Source organism: Nycticebus coucang, chromosome 21 (assembly GCF_027406575.1).
Source record: "Nycticebus coucang isolate mNycCou1 chromosome 21, mNycCou1.pri, whole genome shotgun sequence".
Classification (NCBI taxonomy): Eukaryota; Metazoa; Chordata; class Mammalia; order Primates; family Lorisidae; genus Nycticebus; species Nycticebus coucang.
The window spans coordinates 12,023,877-12,029,876 of NC_069800.1; the positions used below are offsets into that span (position 1 = coordinate 12,023,877).

Genomic DNA, 6,000 nt, shown 5'->3' on the forward strand with positions numbered 1-6,000 from the left:
AAACCCTTGAGGAAATTGGTCTGGGTGAGTATTTCATGAGGAGAACCCCCCGGGCAATTGAAGCAGCTTCAAAAATACACTACTGGGACTTGATCAAACTAAAAAGCTTCTGCACAGCTAAGAACACAGTAAGCAGAGCAAGCAGACAGCCCTCAGAATGGGAGAAGATATTTGCAGGGTATATTTCTGACAAAGGTTTAATGACCAGAATCCACAGAGAACTCAAATGCATCAGCAAGAAAAAAACAAGGGATCCCATCGCAGGCTGGGCAAGGGATTTGAAGAGAAACTTCTCTGAAGAAGACAGGCGCACGGCCTTCAGACATATGAAAAAATGCTCATCATCTTTAATCATCAGAGAAATGCAAATCAAAACTACTTTGAGATATCATCTAACTCCAATGAGACTAGCCTATATCACAAAATCTCAAGACCAGAGATGTTGGCGTGGATGCGGAGAAAAGGGAACACTTCTGCACTTCTGGTGGGAATGCAAATTAATACATTCCTTTTGGAAAGATATATGGAGAACACTCAGAGATCTAAAAATAGATCTGCCATTCGATCCTGTAATTCCTCTGCTGGGCATATACCCAGAAGACCAAAAATCACAACATAACAAAGATATTTGTACCAGAATGTTGATTGCAGCCCAATTCATAATAGCTAAGTCATGGAAAAAGCCCAAGTGCCCATCGATCCACGAATGGATTAATAAATTGTGGTATATGTATACCATGGAATACTATGCAGCCTTAAAGGAAGATGGAGACTTTACCTCTTTCATGTTTACATGGATGGAGCTGGAACATATTCTTCTTAGTAAAGTATCCCAAGAATGGAAGAAAAAGTACCCAATGTACTCAGCCCTACTATGAAACTAATTTGGGACTCTCACATGAAAGCTATAACCCAGCTACAACTTAACAATAGGGGGAAGTGGGAAGGGGTGGGTAGAGGGAGGGGGTCGGTGGGATCACACCTGTGGTGCATATTACAGAGGTATTTGCGAAACTTGGTAAATGTAGAATGTAAATGTTTTGGCACAGTAACTGAGATAACGCCGGAAAGGCTATGTTAACCACTGTGATAAAAATGTGTCAAATGGTTTATGAAGCGAGTGTATGATGTCCCATGATCATATCAATGTATACAGTTATGATTTAATTAAAAAAAATAAAGGGCTAATCTCAAAAAAAAAAAAAGATACTTAATTCCTAATGCAATAGTATTAAGAGGTGCTGCCTTTAAGTGGTGAGTAGGCCGTGAACAAATTAGCACCTAATTAAAGGGATTGAGGGGGCAAGTTCATTCATTCTGCCGTATGAGGACACAGCATTCATGAACACCAGAGGATGCAGCAACAAGATACCATCTTGGAAGCAAAGAGCAGCTCTCAGCAGACACCAACCTTATTGGTGTCATGATCTTGGACTTCCCAGCTTCCAGAAGTGAGAGAAATAAATTTCTACTGTTTATAAATTAAAAAAAAAGTAAATAAAATAATGAGATAAAAGGACTTATGAATATAGGATTTAATATTTTCTTCCCACACCTCAGTGGGTTTGCTGTTGTACTCTCCGGGGTATAGCCGCCACTTGAAGTTCCCCAAGAGACCCATAAATTGTCAAAGGGAATATTTTGTCTGGGCTAGGATGATTCAGGGAGGGTAGAGGGCATTAGTAAGGGTGAGAGAGTTGGGGATTTCACTGTGTTTTTAGATGTTCCAGCAGAGCCCCTGAGGTCTGCACACCTCTCTGAACACAGGAGGCAAGTGGCTCCTCAGGAGCAGGTCCTCAGGAGCAATGCCTCCTGCTTGGTGTCCACTGCTCTGCCCTGTAGTGACAGGGTGGCTGAATCTTCCTCTGGAGGGGAGAGGGCCAGTACACTGTCCCGTGCTCCCCAGTGGTCTCTGCCATCTTAGGAGGATGGGGTGCTTCCTGGAGCACCTTCACGTGATTCTCACGGCACACTTCAGTTGCATGGAAAAGCAAAGTTCTCAAACAGCAAGGGCTATACTGATTTTATCTTTGCTTTAAGAACAGAAAAGTAAGATAGTGTATGTTATTTGTGAAAAATTTAGTGTAGAGGGTAGCATCTGTGGCTCAATGGGGTAGGGTGCCAGCCCCATATGCCGGAGGTGGTGGGTTCAAACCCAGCGTTGGCCAAAAACTGCAAAAAAAAAAAAAAAAAATTTAGAGTAGAATATGTACAATCCTTCTGCAAAAAGTTACTTTTTTATTGTTTTTCTGTTTTTTTTGTTTGTTTTATCTCTAGCACCCTCAAATCACAACTGATATTTGAAATGACATAATGATGCCGTAGATAAACAGCACCCACACACTTCCTACACTTAGCCCAGCCCAGCGCCACTTGTGTCTGGGAGGACCCCACGTGACTCAGGTCCCAGGCTCTTCCCCTTCCACCTGCAGGTCCCTTGACCTCCCTGGACAGCCCCAGCCCTCACCTCTGCTTCACCCCTGCCTTGGGTGGGGCTCTGTGTGGTGGGCGGTGCAGGTCAGAGCAGCCTTGCTTGCCTCAAGTGCGGACTCAGCAAGCAGCTCTGTGTGTTTTACATGGGGTTACACATGCCAAAAACAGCAAGAGTGCTAAGGTGTTGGCTGATGATTAAGGAAATTAAACTTTTTTTTTTTTTTTAGGGAGAAGAAGTAACATTTATAACTGCTACTTTTGTTCCCTTTAAAACAGCAATGGGGGGTGGACTCAGGAGGGCTGAGAGCAACATGCCTCCCTCCCACTCACCCAAAGGCAGTGATGTGAGAGCCGCCTCTGGGTTTAGCCATCATCGCCATCGGTAACGGCCAAGTTCTTCCTGCTACTGCCACGACCAAGAGAGACAGGAAAAGGAAAAGGGGGAAAACCCTGGGTGGGAAGCAACACGCACCTGTGTGCCTGGTCCCTGAAACGCGGGAAGCAATGCGCCTGTGTGCCTGCTACTTTGCAACGTGGCTCACAGTTACTGCAGAGGTCCCAAGAATGGGACGAAAGATGGGAAGGGTCACCAGAGTACAAAGTGCTCTGAATATGCTCCAGTGTCATTGTCAGAACCACACCAAACCAACCAGCTCTCAGCTGGTTCATAGCAGAGAAATCGAGGTTCAGAGCAGCTTCACGCATCAGAGGACCAGCCTGGATGTGCCATGGCAGAGCCCAGGAGCTGCAGTGCACTCAGGATGCTGAGAACACCTCTTCCTTTTCTTTTTCTCTTTCTTTCATTCTTTTTTTTTTTTTTTTTTACAAAATAAAACCTCACAGCTTATTTGGCTTTGAGTTCTTCAAAAATTGAAAATATCAAGTCCTATTGCTAAAGAGAAAAAAATAGATAAACATAAAATCCAAGGCCCCTCCCCACTTCACTTAAAGTCACAGAACGCGAAAGAAACTCCAGTGGGACGGGGGGTGCAGACAGCCAGAAGTAGAGGAGGCAAGGTAAACTGCAAATATTAGAAAGCTGCTCAGCAGAAGCCGTGATTAACGTGAGACCACGCAGGGCAAGTGACAGTTAGGACAGCGGTGATGAGAGGCTGTGTGAAGACTCCCAGCCCGAGGCACAACTCACCCCTTCCGGATCTAAATGTTGGCCCCTTGGAGCTTCCTCAAGATTTCACTAGAAGCAGTTTATGAGGCACAAGCACTCTGCCTTAGATATACCAGGAGAAAACGAAGATGCAGTAATTTCATCTTATATCATGTACCATGTGTGAATTTGTAGTGCATTTGTAGGAGAAATAACCCAGCCAGGGTGTGCCATGGCTTCTTCTGTCTTCCATGGCAGCAGAAATTCCTTACAATCTTCAGGAGTCAAAAAACAAGAAAACTCAGACGCAGGTGGCAGCCCAAACTGCCTCGCTAGCTCACGTTGTCCAGTATTTCACAACCAGTAGTGAATTCCAAGAACCTTTTCTTGAGTATCACCAAGATAAAACTTAAACAAGGGTACATGTCAGATCTATTAGTATAGAGCAGTGGTTCTCAACCTTCCTAATGCCGTGACCCTTTAATACAGTTCCTCATGTTGTGGTGACTCCTAACCATAAAATTATTTTCGTTGCTATTTCATAACTGTAATTTTGCTACTGTTATGAATCGTAATGTAAATATCTGATATGCAGGATGTATTTTCATTGGTCACGATCCACAGGTTGAGAACTGCTGGTATAGAGTATAAATGTCATAACCCAATAATTAAGTAAACAAGATGAGGTAGAGATTAACCAGTGTGATGTAAGCATTCCTAATTCTACTTGAAATCAGCACATTGTCCCCCATAAATGCATTAACGTTTAAATGATCTATGTGTTGATGATTTAATAAAAAAAAAAAATGGGGGGCTGTGCCTGTGGCTCAGTGAGTAGGGCGCTGGGCCCATATACTGAGGGAGGTGGGTTCAAACCCGGCCCTGGCCAGGGCAACAAAAAAATAGCTGGGCGTGGAAGATGCCTGTGGCTCAAAGGGGTAGGATGATGCCCATATGCGGGTTCTGTTGTGTTACCAGAGATGCGAAAGAACAGCAGCTTTGCCTTGGGTATAAGCTCGCTCCTGTAATTATTAAGGATAAACAAGAAACTTCAGAGAATTGGCTTATGGAATTTTAACTCTAGGCAAGCTAACTGCACGTGTCTCAGGGTCCCAGGTCCCTTAAGCCTCTGTAAGAATAGCAAGCCGTTTCAAACTCACACTGAGTTCACTTTGTGTGCTTGATGTAGGATCTGTTTATTTCTAAATATTATCCTACAGGTTCAAACCCAGCCCTGGCCAAAAACCACAAAAAAAAAAAAATAGCCAGGCGTTGTGGCGGGCGCCTGTATTCCCAGCTACTCAGGAGGCTGAGGCAGGAGAATCGCCTAAGCCCAAGCGCTGGAGGTTGCTGTGAGCTGTGATGGCACAGCACTCTATCGAGGGTGACAAAATAAGACTCTGTCTCTAAAAAAAAATAATAAATTTTATCCTCATCTTAAAAAAAAAAAAAAAAAACTTAAAGAGACATGAGGGAGGCCACAGCAGTAGGGCAGGCTGGAGGATTGAGTCTGCTAGTCAGGAACCATTGTACGGGTGGCTAAGGTCACTCTGTACCACCGTATGGGGAATAGAGTCTCTGGGACACCAAAAAATATGTCAGAAGCCACTGAAGTCCTATCAGAAGGTGACAGGCAGAGAGAGGAATGAAATGATCTCTATTAAGAGTGGGAGCCTCCCCCAACCCCGTCTTCATGAACACCTCCTCCCTTGCCATCTGAATGGGGTCATGGGCAGGGGTCCTAGTGCGCCTGGAATTCCCCCAGTAGATTGGTCTACACAAATGGCCCCTTAAATTCATAAACCCAAATGGCAAAAATTTAAAAGAATACAAAACAGATAGAGTTTCTATGTCATGTAAAATTTTCATGTGTGGGCTGTTAGACTGCAGTCCAAGTTCAAAGTTACCTCCTCTTTTGGGGAGGTGCAGAACTGTGTCTGGAACCACGGGGAAAGCCGGATGTCTGCACAGATGCCTCTCCCTTCCAGCTCTTACTTCAACTCTGTTCTTCTTCCTCGTAAAAACTTTCACCATCCGCTTTTTGGGTTTCTTCTAGTTCATCTCAGTCCTTTCTACTCTCCTCCTCTGCCCAAAGATTCCTTACAATAGTCTGGTTCTTCTGCTTCTGAGGAACAATCTTCATCACTGTACAGGCAGCTCTTTTCCCATGTGTTTTGAGAGACTCCAAAGTTGAACTAGACCCCTTTGAGCAGGTTGGTATAAAGTGAAGGTGAAGTTGTGGGGGCAGAGACAGACACTCGCCAAGGCAGGGAACCAGGAAAGCAAGCCACAGGCAGAATGAACCAGAATAGGTATTGTAGTGAAGACAGACCCCTGCATGATTCACGGGAGTGATAGTGGTTACATAAATATCTTTTTTTTTTTTGCAGTTTTTGGCCAGGGCTGGGTTTGAACCTGCCACCTCTGGCATATGGGGCTGGCACCCTATTCCGTTGAGCCAC

General features: G+C 44.5%; 1 long non-coding RNA gene across 3 annotated transcripts in view; it reads left to right on the forward strand.

The window, feature by feature from the left end:
* LOC128573713 (uncharacterized) overlaps positions 1-4,282 on the forward strand; it is a 28,760-nt gene extending 24,478 nt beyond the window's left edge. For 2 of the 3 annotated variants that reach the window (XR_008376522.1, XR_008376520.1), the window contains exon 5: positions 2,278-4,282. This is a non-coding gene — a long non-coding RNA (uncharacterized LOC128573713). The remainder of the gene's footprint in view (positions 1-2,277) is intronic. The other variant, XR_008376521.1, reaches the window with a different exon arrangement.
* Positions 4,283-6,000: the final 1,718 nt, after the last annotated feature.